This window comes from Phyllostomus discolor, chromosome 4, assembly GCF_004126475.2.
Source record: "Phyllostomus discolor isolate MPI-MPIP mPhyDis1 chromosome 4, mPhyDis1.pri.v3, whole genome shotgun sequence".
Lineage (NCBI taxonomy): Eukaryota > Metazoa > Chordata > Mammalia > Chiroptera > Phyllostomidae > Phyllostomus > Phyllostomus discolor.
Window position 1 is genome coordinate 193,169,351 of NC_040906.2, and position 13,149 is coordinate 193,182,499.

Consider the following 13,149-nt stretch of genomic DNA (forward strand, 5'->3'; position numbering starts at 1 on the left):
TATATTTAGTAAATTTTGACTGAATACTTGGCATTGCTTACTTTACCTAGTTAGGTGCTGGATATTTGATATTTCTTTAAATAGTCTTGAGCTTTGTTCGGGGATGAAGTTAAGCTACTAGAAACCATTTGATTCTTTAAACTGGGAGTCTGCAAACTATGGCCCACAGGTCAATTTGGCCCACACCCTATTTCTACATTTCTATAAATACGATTTTATATGAATACAGACATCCCCGCTCATTTACATATTGTTTATGGCTGCTTTAACATTAAAATGGCAGAGCTTAGTAGCTGCAACAGAGATCATATAGCCTGCAAAGCCTAAAATATTTTCCTTTTGGCCCTTTACAAAAAAGTTTTATCATCCTCCTTTAATAGCTTACTCTTAAGATGTTTTAGGAAGGATCAGAACCACCTATATTCTGGGGCTACTTCTGCCTCACTACTGAGGTAAAACCCTTCTGAGTACTCCGTCTAATACCACTTGTATTACAAAGTTTTTGTATTCTCAAGGGTGGGGACACACGCTTCTCAGCCCTATGTGAGCTACCTCTTCCCTTCCAGTGGCCCTCTTTTCAGCCTTGGGTACTTCTCCTACACACATGCACAAATCAGCACTTGGCCGAAGATCTCCAGAGTGTTCTCCCCGTGCAACCCTCTCTTCTCTGGTACTCAGACCTACAAATTCTAGCTGCCTCCGCCTCCCTGAGTCCCAGCTCTAGCACTGCAATTCAGGGTGACCCCTGGGATCTGTTTGGTTCCTCCTCTTAGGCTGTGGCCTTGTGCTCATCATTTGTTTCCCTTCTCTCAGGATTTACTTCTTACGTTGTTTGTTGTCCAATGTCCAAAAACGTTTGTGTCATATTTTATGGGGTTCTTTTTTCTTGTCTGCTCACCAGAAGAATAAATACAGTTCCTGTTACTACATCATGGATGGAAGTCATGGTGGAAGTCCCCTCATTATAAAGTTCCACTTTCCTACATTTGCATTGGTGCTTTATATTTACAAAAGTACTGACAAATCTATATCATTTCATTTCATCATGTCTACTTTGCTAAGATATAGAGGTTACCTAAAAGCTCAAAAAATGCAAAAAGTGACTTGTTGGGTTCATTACAGATCAGCCCATGTCTCCTAGTCATTTTGTCTTTTATAAGAATATATAATTCTTCAAAATTTACTATCTATAATGTATAAATAATAAAAGATTATCTCCTCTATAAAGCATATTATAAAATTGTTACCAGTATCTCAAGCTTACAGTACTAAGAAATACAGAATTCGTTAAAATATTAATAGTTACTGAATATTGTTAACAGCCAGGTGTATCGCCTTAATTAATTCTCATAAACCTCATGCTGTTATTATTTTAATTTTATAAACGACAAACTTTGGCTAAGAAAGGTTCGTTAACTTCTTCACAGTCATGTACTTCCTGGCATCACAGCCGGAATTCAAGCCGGGCTGTGCTTGGTCTAAAACTTGTGCTCTTCACCAGGTTGTCTGCTCCCTAATTTATAGCTCTTAAAAAGAGAGCTTCTAGAACTAAATTTTGATAGAACATTCCAAGTTTTCAATAAAAAAAACAGTATTAGGAATCATTTACTAAGAGTATCAAGATCTATTCATTTTTTTTTTTACAAAGAACTTCTAATCAACTAACCAATGAAACAGAAAATGAAGTATATAGAAATATGTAGGTGGCTGAGACTTCAATTGCTTTTTAATCATATGGAATCTAATTAAAGTTCTCAAACCAGGTATTTTAGCTTCCATATTGAGTTATCTGGGGCAGCATACAATTGCTAAAATTTGGCTGAACTTGACCTCCAACAGAGTTTCCTTAAATCTAAGTATTGAAAACATATTTTGCTTCCTTCAGGTCTTATTGTTTATTTTCTTGTAACAATGCTATATAACAATGCTATATATACTTACTGCCAAAAAATTTGAAGTATACATTACTTCCTTGTACTATTCTTAGTACATTAGTTTCTTTCTAGCCATAAGACATGAACTTATTATCTTAAGTTTCCAATAATTGGTAACATGATGAAAAACAAAGAGATCTTCAGACAATATTTTAATAGAGGTCTTTAAAATGAGGTTAACATATTTAAATTCTTCTCTATCAAAATTACGACATGTAAATCAAAACTATTGGCTGCATATTATGATTCATAAGCTTATTTTTCCATACTGGCAATGCAGTCTCCATTCTAAGAGATAGCCTAATAAAACCCACTTAATACCATAAATGTTTTCAGTGATATATGGAATAATCCATTTTCTTAGGTTAAAAATATTTATTCAATCCTCTCTATTTCAAAAGTTTGGGCTTTACTGAATTAAAAAAAAAACAATTACTAAAACAGGAGTTCTCCACCCCCCCCCCCAATATAATACAAAGAAAAAGTTATAGAACAGAAATATAGCTACTTCAAATGACAAAATAGGGATAACACTAAATTTTCCCAATCTGGAATCTTCCCTTAACTTCGTCTAATTGCCAGATTTTCACAGGTAAATAAAATAATTCATTTTACTTTCCCAGTCAAAGTGTTCACAAACTAAGACTAGGCTTTCTCCCAGGGTGCTGTGTACCTACCATCCTTCACACAGATGTTTGAGTGAAGACTCTGACGTCCAATAGGATGGACAGATACCATACACACAGTTTCGACTCCACAGACAACACCTGGCTTCTGCTAGTCATAACCCCGAGAGGAAGTCACTCCTAAGAAACAACTGGCCCTAGCTCAAGAAGTGTAATTCAGACTTCCTCAAAATAACTATTTTTCACCTACTGGCATCATAAAAAGTAAAACAGACCTTAAAATATTGTAAGAACCAGATGATAAAAAAGTTTTGCTCTAATTTTTGCTCCAGGCACTGCAAATGTCAGGGCAAAGGATAAAAAATTAAAATACAAACTTACAAAAGCCAACGATGACTATGCTATCGATCCGGCAGGAACAATCTAAAAATAAAATACATTTAAAAATAAAAATTATTTATTGGTTTTATATAATAGTTTCACACCCATTTTTAAATCGACTTTCATTAAGATAATTGCTGATTCACATGGTGTTTGGAGACACAGAGTGCCCGTTACTCATTTCCCCCACTGGTAACAGTTCACGAAACTGAAGTACAGTATCACAATCAGTATGTTTATATTAATACATACTGCTGGTCTTTTGAGATTACATCAGTCTCATTATAGTGGTGCGTGTGTGTATATTCTATAGCACTTTATCACCTTTAGGCTCGCATATCTACCACCACAGTCAAGAGTTGAACAGAAAGTCATCTCAGTGTGACCCGAGTGTCACAGGGGATATTAAAAATGCATAGAAACAACAGAATGGAAAGGCTACTTCAGTAGAAATGGGGGAGAGGGTTCAGTAGTGGGGTTTCACTACTGACTTCAGTAGTCAGGGGGGTTGACTTCACTCTAACTCTGTCAACCAGGCTTGATTGGGTTCTAGAACCTGCCTCACAACTCCAGAACATTTCCCCATTCTTACCATTTCCCGATTTCTCTATCTGCCAACTGACCTCCTCACTCCCAACACTTATACATGTATTTCTCTGGTAATATTCATATATTTCTATTCCCATTTCATGCTTCTTTGGGGGAAAAAGAAGCTATTGGATATATTGGACAGAGCATCTCTCATTTTTCCAATGCTAAACCTACTTCCCTTCCTAGAGGTCAACCCTACCTCTCCATTCAAAGTTTCCTCTCCATTATCCTCCTCCCCCTTTCTACTAGAGATACTTCTCCCCAGCACACAACCATGCTCCTGGTACTTCCCAACCTTTAATTAACAAAGCCTTCATTGATATCCCATGACCCTCGGCTTCTCCCACTATATTCCCAGACTTTCCCAGACTACTGAAAAGAATCGAAAACTCAGATAATTCCCATTTCCTCACCTATCACTTTCTGACCCCTTCCCCTGGTTCTTAACTCTACCACTCAATCAAAGGATCCTTATCAAGGTCCTCAAAGCAATCCTTATTACTGTCACTTGAAAAAGAGAGATCACTAGATTGAGACAGTAAAGACACACCTTCTCTTGGGGATAAGCAAGATTCCAAGGGCTGCCCCAAAGTATTCATTTCTGGATATTATACTTCAGAGACTTCACCTCCTTCTCCCTGAGATTTGACCCTCCCAGCATCGAATCTCAGATTTCCTGCAATATCTCATATTTTTCCATCATTTTTAACTGAGGAAAAGGATTTGCTTCACTTATGAATATATTATCTGTATACAATATTATTTAATTGTCACAACAACCTGAGAATAGGAGGTTTTATCCCTTTTGTACAAATACAAAACTTTTGGCTGAGAAAGAAGAAAAGCTTTCCCTACAGCAGACAGTTAAGGAGTAGGAGAGCCAGCATCTGACCTGATCACCTGGATTCTGAACCCCGGGCTGCTGACCCGTCATCATGGTTAGATTTCATAGGTTCTTAGCTGTTGCTATTACATGGTAACACAGTAAGGGTTAGGGTCAGAAAGATATGGCACAGTCCCAATACCTCCATAAGGTCAGAAAACCTAGCATTGATACAAATTTGCTATAAGCAAACACATAAGAAACTGATTTACATATCATAATGGGACTTTATAATGAGAATTATAATCGTCAAGACATGACACTCAACTTTGCTGATCAGGACATTTCCCTTCCCTGGCTCTATCTTGGAAGCTACATTAGTAAGCATGAGGTATGGTACAGATTTGTACACTCACTCACATCCTATTCTCACTTTGTAGGTACAAAGATATTACAGTTGCTCAGTACTGCCATTAAACCTGGGGTTAAGGGGTGTCAAGCATTTAAGGGGACATAGCCAAGTGGGCCCAGACTCCCCTCTTAAACTATGCTCCAGACTTCAGAAACCATGGAATTCCTTGTTCAAATAACTTCGAACCTACTAATGGGACTGCACAGCCCTCTTTCCTAGTCCTGTGTTTTTGAGGACAGATCATGGCACTGTGTACGCAACCCTAGGTCCAAGAGGTGGCCAGGGGGTGGCTGTTTGCAGACCTATGAATAGAACCCAAATATGTGCCCTTCATGGTACAGAACTGGGCCCAGGACATAAAGAGAAGAGAAGAGAGGCCAGCTCTCCCACTGCCATGTTTTAGATGTACAGAAATCTCAAGACTCCAAGAATTCCACATTCAAACTGACTTTCTTGATCATATGAGATAAACTTGTCAAGGAATAACAGAGTATATTATACTTTTAGTTAGTTTATTAGCTTGACTTACAACTTTTAACTATTTGGATGTATGGTAAAAGTTCCTCTGTTTATATTCCTGCTCAAACTTCTCTACCTCTCTGTAAAGAAGTTAGGCAGGGCCATGTAACTAGTTTTAGGGTGCTGATAAACAGTTAACCACTGGTACAAGACCATTCAATACTCTTTCCTCACCAGGGCACTGAGAAGGCCAAGTGTCTCGGAGAGCATACAAGATGGTGGTGCATTCGAAGGCTCGACTCTGGCTGTGGAGCAGAGCCTCCCAAAAATCCACAATAGATGTTCAGTGTGAGCAAAAAAGTAAACTGTTTTTCAGTGAAGCCACTGAGGTTTGGGGATGGCTTGTTAGCACAGCATAACTTTAGCCCATAATGACTACGTAGAATTGGTACCAGAAGTAAGATACTTCTCTAGAAAAAACCTAAAATACATGACCTTGGTTTAGTGGTCAGGAAGCAGTGAGGAAGCTGATCTTAAGCCCAGAAAGAACTTTTTTTTTTTTTTCAAAAAATTAAATTTCCTCAAGGGCAAGGATATATAATATATCCATTATACTATTTTGTTTGGATAAAATGACTGGGAAAAAAAGATAAAATTAAGATAAGTTTTCAACAGAGGACAGAGAGTCCAAAAATAACTTTCTTTAGGTTCAGAGAGAGACTTATAGGGGTGAGAAAGCAAATCATTGTAGCAGATCTGAGAACCAGGTTTCAAAACAAAAGAAAAACTAGGGGTGTGTTTACTAGTGCACAGAATTGAATGGAAACAAATAGATAAGAAACCTTCTAGATTTTGAACAGAATTGTGCTGCCAAAGAGAACCAGCTTATCAGCTGGAGTCTGAAAATGACCCTTTGGCTCCTAACCTTGTATACCGAGGAAGTGGGCAGAAAGACTTGCCTTGTTCCCAAGTATAGCAAATATTCTACTCTTCACTCCTATGTGGCTAAGGAAGGTAAAACTCCCCTTACGTATGGGGACCAGTAAGGGACAGTTCAGGAGGAACTGTTCGTTACACATCAGTCTGTGCTCTACACAGGGAGGTCAGATGCTGTCATCTTTGTTGCAATTAGCTCTATGCTAGCTGTTCCTAAGACCCCTTCAAGGATTTTTTGTAGTCTTGGATCCTACTTGGCCAGTGAAGTTTGACATTTCCCATTTTTAAAACAACATGTATAGGTAATTCTGGACAAAACATCCGGCAAGAGATGGAGAAGACTATACCACTACCTCCACCTATTAAAACAATTACTGAAATAGAGATGCTAGCTTCTAAATACCCGAGAGCCTCTGAGAAGACTGATGAAATAAACATGGCTCTGATCAATCCTCTTCAAAATATCCCAGCCTCATGGACCAACCAAGTCTCTTCCTGCTCTTTCTTCCTATTTTAACTTAAGCCAGCATAAGAGCAAACAGGGAAATTCAGTGACTTTAGGTAATTACAAAATATTTTGAGTTGTCAGCGTAATAGAAAAAAATTTAAATATTCTTTCTTGTTTTAGACACACATACAGATACTGGCTATTCTAATTTTTAGAAATCTGAGTAATATGTTTATGCTTTAAAATTAGGATATTTTCCATCATCTATTCCTCCAATATTGTGAGGAGAAACTAGAATTAATACAAACAGGTAAATCATACACACGCATACACACAAAAAAACAAAAACTAAAACCCAAAAACCCTAAAGTGTACTGGAAAAATTTATAATTTACAATTTCCAAAGACTGCCTGGATCTGTATTATATTAATATTCCCAGAAAGGTGTGAGAGAAATCAACAATTTTCCTATAATGTAGATTCTAAAGCCTCCCAGTGGATAATTTTCTAAATCACATCCTCTGAGAATATGAACATCTCTCCCCAACTGTTTAAAAGCAATTTTCTAGATTGCAGTTTTAAGCATCTCTTTGAATGAGACAAGGTTTTACCCTTAAAACATATGACACTGACTTCATGCTTCACAGAAGTGCAGACGGAATTAACATAATAGCTCTACTTCACACGAGCTCTCAAAATCTCCAGCGGGAGCTAAACTAAATGAGTTGCATTATAAATGCTAATATTATTCTTAAAAAAATATGGCCGAGAATGAGAGTAGCATGAACGCTAAAGTAGCTTATATTCAGTCCCAATACTTTACGGCTCCCTGCATTTCTACAAGACCCATTGTTATGGACTGAACTGGGCCTTTCCAAATTCATTCGTTGAGACCCTTGCCTTCAGTGTGACTACTTGAAGATAGGTCCTTTAGGGAAGTAATTAAAGCTAAATGAGGTTAAGGGTGGAGCCCCCTACTCCAATAGGACTGGTATCTTTATAAGAAGATAAAGAGACACCAGAGGGCCAGTCTCTCTGGGCATGCGCACAGGAAAAGGCCAGGTGAAAGAAAACACAAGAAAGCAGACCTCTGCAAGCCAGGAAGAGAGGTCTCATCAGAAACTGAATTTGCTGGCACCCTGATCTTGCATGTCTAACCTCGAGAATTGTGAGAAAATAAATTTCTGTTGTTTAAGCCACCTAATCTGTGGTATTCGGTTATTGGCAGCTTAAGCATACTAATTCCGATTTGGTACCTCGAAGTGGGGTGGTTCTCTTACTGTGCCTGCAAATGTGGAAGCGGCTTTGGAACTGGGTAATTAATGGGTAGATGCTGAAAGAGTTCTGAGGTGCTTGCTAGAAAAAGTCTACCTTGCCTTGAAGAGACTATTGATTGGTAGAAATAAGAATGTTAAAGGTGATTCTGATGAGAACTCAGGTGGAAATGAAGAACATGCTATTACTGGAAACTGGAGGAAAGGTTATCCTTGTTATAAACTGGCAAAGAATTTGGCTGAATTGTGTTCTAGTGTTTAGTGGAAAGAAGAACTTGCAAGTGACGAAATTAAATAGTTGAAGAGATTTCTAATCAAAGTGTTGAAGACTTGGCCTGGCATCTCCTTACTATTTACAGTAAAATGTAAGAAGAAACAGATCAATTGAAGAAATCCTTAAGCAAAAAGGAATGAAAACTTGAAGATTTGGAAAAATCCCCAATCTACCCATACTGTAAAAAATGAGAAAGCGTGTCCTGGAGAGAGCACCAAGGGTGTGGCTGGATAATCACTCCACAATGCGATTACCCTGGGAATTAATCAGCCAGATCAGCAAAACCCAGGAATAGAGTTGGGATCGTACCAACAGAAACCCTGCCAATTTGGACCAAAAAGAACCTAGATGGAATAAAATAAAGAAAAGCTTTTGCACTTCTGAGATTGAATAGGACTAGACTTGAAGATAAGCTATTTGGCTGCAAACATGTTTTATTCTTTAAGAAAAGGGAAGAACAACCCCACAAGGCAATTCAGAGATCATGGGCATTCCACCCTCGCTATAAACTCAAGGGTTAAGGCTATTTCCCCCTTAGTCTCAGAAACGGTGGTGGGGAGACACAGGTGATTTTGGTGAGCCAAAAAAGATTATTCTTGATCCTTAAAATCTAATGGAATTGCCTTGCTAGGTTTTGGACTTGTCTGACACCCACCAGCCCTCTTTCTTCTTTCCCAGCTTCCACCTTTTGGAATGGAAATGCAGAGCCTGTGTCTGTCCCACTATTGTATTTTGAAACAACCTACTTGTTTGGCTCAGGTTCACCACTGGAGAGGAATTCTGCCTCAAGATTAATCATACCTCAGGTCTCACCCACGTCTGATTTAAATGATATGTAGTTGGGACTTTGGACTCTAGCCTTCAGAATTGATGGTGGAATGGGTTATGACTCTTAAGGCTGTTAGGGTGGAATGAATGCATTTTGTATGCAAGAAGAACATGGAATTAGGCGGGTGGGCAGAGGGCAGGATGTTATAGAGAATATTATTCCCTCCAAAATTTGTGTGTTGAAGCCTTAACCTCCAATACGATTATATTTGGTGAAGGGGACTTTAAAGAGGTAACTAAGGTTAAATGCAATTATAACGGTGGGGACTGTGTCCTTTTAAGAAGAGGAAGAAATATCAGAGACCCTCTCTCCACACATACACAGAGAGGCCATATGATGGACATGGCAAAAACCAGCCATCTACAAGCCGGAGAAGCCTCTCTAGAGAACACAACTGCTGGCCCTTTTGATCTTAGACTTCTAGATTCCTGAACCATTACTAAGTATCTGTTGGTTAAGCCTCCCATTCTGTGGATTTTTTTATGGCAGTGCAAGTAGACTCCTATATCTACCTTTCCTGGATATTTCAGAGTATCTTTTCTAGGGATCAAAGAAGGAAGGACATTTAACACTGGGTGGGCCTAAACCTTAATTATCAAGCAGAGACCTTTTGTTTCAAGTTCTAGTAATACTAAATATTTCCTCCGATAAAAGTTCCTACAAATCAACAAGATGACAAACAACTCAATAAAAATGTGCAAAAAAAAAAAAAACTCAACAAAAAATGAACAAGTACTGCACACACAAAAAATCCAAATTACCCAAGCTACATATAAAAAGGTGCTCAACGTTATTAATAACAAAGAAAATGCAAATGAAAACCATGAGATACCACATTCACCAGAAAGCATAAAAGAATAACAATATCAAGTGCTGGTGAAAATGTGGAACTGCAACTATTTCTCTCCCTGGTAATAGGAATATATATTTATTCATTCACTTTTGGTAAACCTTTTGGCAGAATTTATTAAAACGACACATATGGCCCAAACAAAATACTGTAAATGTCCACCAAAAGGTCTGAGTATGACTACGTATAGTAGCTTTATTTGTAACAGCCATAACTAGAACACAACCCATATATCAAAAATGGATAAACAAAATTATGGTATATTGATACAATGCAATGCTATTCAGAAAATATACATATGAGGAACAACGAAGTATTTAAATATGCATTGACATAGGTCAATTTCAAAAAAAGGATGCTAAATGAAAAAAGTCAGACACAAAGGAATACATACTATTTGGTTACCCTTAAAGTCCACCAACAGACAAAACAAATCTGCAGTGATAGAAATCAGAGGAGTGTTATCTCTCGGGGAGGTACTGGCTGGGAGGTGCATGAGTGAGTGTTCTCTTTCTGGATGGATGTAATATAGTCTATCTTAATTTAGTGGTTACACAGGCCTACATATATGTAAAAACTCATCAAGCTGCATATTTAGGATTGGCTCACTTTATATGATTCCCCCACCCCCAACCATGTACTCAATAGTAGGAGAAAATACTTCATAAAAGATGAAGTATTTTTACCTTATCAGTTGCCTTAATTAAACATCAGGCAAATGCAAATTTTTCTACTTAAAAATACACAGAGACCAAACTGTGCCTAAGTTTCTAACCATTTTACTACCTAACATAAGCCAAAGTTAGACTTTTCAAACCATACCCATTGGTATCAATAAAAATGTAGAAGAAAAATACAAAGAAAGTAGGAGTATGTCAGTCTACAGCAAGTGGCTTGGTCACTGAAACCAAGACTCTGAGGAGCATATTGACAAAGTAAAGAAATTTCAGTAGTGTGTTTTACCATAAATACGTCTACTAAATAATTCTATTTAACTACTTATTTTTAGTACCAAGGTAGTATGGCATAGAATAGCAAGAGCTTTTGAATCAGATGAACCAGTTTTGCCACTTGTTGGGCAAGTTTCTTAATCTCTTTGATACTGAATTTCTTCACAATTTAAAAGAGACAATAATACTTACTTTGCAAAATTGTAGTACAATTATGGTAGGTACGTAAGAATGGTAGCTATTTAGCAATAGCTTTTTGTATGCAAAGTATCATAGTAGGTATGGAACCCTATCTCTAAGAACCTGACCAACTAGAAATGACATTTAGATATAAAGATTGGTAATGAAAGGTAAGAATTTAACAAGGGCTACAGATTACAAATTATAGGGTTCCTGGCTAGTAGGATTGTGGAGTGAGTATCCTCTAAGCAGAGCCTGGAAAATTTTTGGAAAATCCACTTAAGGCACAGGAAATGGCATAAATAAAAGCCGAGCCTCAAACACAGTACAGTGACTCCAGATTCTGATGAGCAGTTAAGACCAACTGTGTCAATGGACTAATTCTTAGGAGTAAGACTAAGAGGCTAGGAAAGCAAGTTGGCACTAGACAGAAAAAGACCATTGTCAGGCTAAGAAATTAAGGTCCTGTTTTCTCAAGTCCTGGGATCTCACTGAAGGATTTTTTTTCCAGGGAACTGAACCCAGTGGTCACTATCCATGCAAGAAAGGAAGGGAAAACCTCAATACAGGGAGAAAGCATAGGATGACAAGGGACTAATCTAAGATGCTCAGAGGAGTGAAAGAAACAGAAAAAAAATTAGAATTCAATTTTACCCACTTTAAAAAAAATGAATAGGCATCGTGTTCCCTTGAATCATTCAAGTAGGCCTGCCTTCAACCTTTGAAATGACCCTGCCATGGCCCAGATGCTCAAAAGTAAAGACGAATTCCAAAGCAGCAAAACATACTGCCTGGCACATCAAAAGTGCTCAGTACATATTATTGACAAATGAATCTTTTAAAAGATTCCAAATATTAAAACCTCTACAATACTATACCGTTCAAGGCGAAACATGTAGAAAAGCTAAGATCATTTTTCTTTTCTGTTGAGGGGCCATTTTTCATAATACATGCCAAGTTTTGAATTTGCTCAATTCAATATTGAAAAATACTCACTTGCAAGAACTATCTTGATCTCTATCTCTACCCAAAGGCTCAGATATAAATCGCTCTAGAAAGTTGGGAATGTTGCCACCTCTGTTGCTAAGCTCTTGTGTAATCTTTTTTTTTTTTATTTAAACAAAAACTTTTTTTAGGAATCTATCATTCATTATATCATTTGCTATGGCAAAAGAAGAGCCACTGTATGACTCATGAATATTACATGAGAAAAATTAAATAGTAAGTTAAATCCAGAGCATATAAATATATGTTGGGTTTACCCAGGAGTACAAGATAATGTAGTGATCGATTTATATATTTAAATAATTAAAATTAAAATAACCTATCACATTAAAAAATACAAAAGAAAAAAATAAGTACATCCCTAGGGACTAAGCACAATTCTTAGCCCTTTCTAAGTAAGAGCTCATTTAATCATCTCAACAACCTTCTTGGTAGATACTTTTATCTACATTATATAGATGAGAAAATCGAAATGTAGAGAAGTAGTTGTCCAAGATTACACTGTAGAGTGGGAAGAGACAGAACTAGGAAATGAACCCAAGCAATCTGGCTCCAGAGTCAGCATTCCAATCAATGAATGCAGAAAGAATGAAGGAAATGGAAAATCACTATTAGAATACCACAATAATAATTGCTGCAGGCAAGAGCAGCTGAATGCTAAAATTAGTGGCAAACTTAAAGGGAAAACAAGACATTTGCAAACCCTCAAAATATCTTCCTCAAAATCTATATTACCACAGTAGTTTTAACATATATCCACACATTATTTGATAATTTTTCCCTCTCCTCCCCATGAGTTCGGACATGATTCTAACAAAACAGACAAAAAGTGAAAAGTAGCAGTGTTACAATGGAGAAATCTGGCTGACAGGGCCTAAGCTATGTGATCGTTAACATGTTGATATGGACATCGTGTTCCCCCAGACGGGATGCAACAGAAGGGCACAATATCTCTGTGGTGTTCTTCCCTCAAAGTCATGACCTCAGTCAAATAGTAAGAAAACATCAGACAAACCCAGTTGAAGGACACTGTACAAAATACATGACCAGTGCTCTTCAAAAGAGGCAAGTCATGAAAAACAAGTAAAAGCTAAAAAACTGTCATAGATTGAAGTAGAGTAGGGAGACATCACAACTAAATGCAATGTGGTATGTGGATTAGACCCTACGTGGAAAA

General features: G+C 37.5%; 1 protein-coding gene across 20 annotated transcripts in view; it reads right to left on the reverse strand.

Annotated features, from left to right (window-relative positions):
• Positions 1–13,149, reverse strand: part of PLAGL1 (PLAG1 like zinc finger 1) — a 58,756-nt gene that overhangs the window by 38,251 nt on the left and 7,356 nt on the right. For 17 of the 20 annotated variants that reach the window (XM_028509393.2, XM_036024841.1, XM_036024839.1 and 14 more), the window contains exon 3: positions 2,942–2,983. The exons of the other annotated variants lie outside the window; for them this stretch is intronic. The gene's annotated coding sequence lies outside the window, so the exon portion shown is untranslated. The remainder of the gene's footprint in view (positions 1–2,941; positions 2,984–13,149) is intronic. 20 annotated transcript variants of the gene reach the window in all.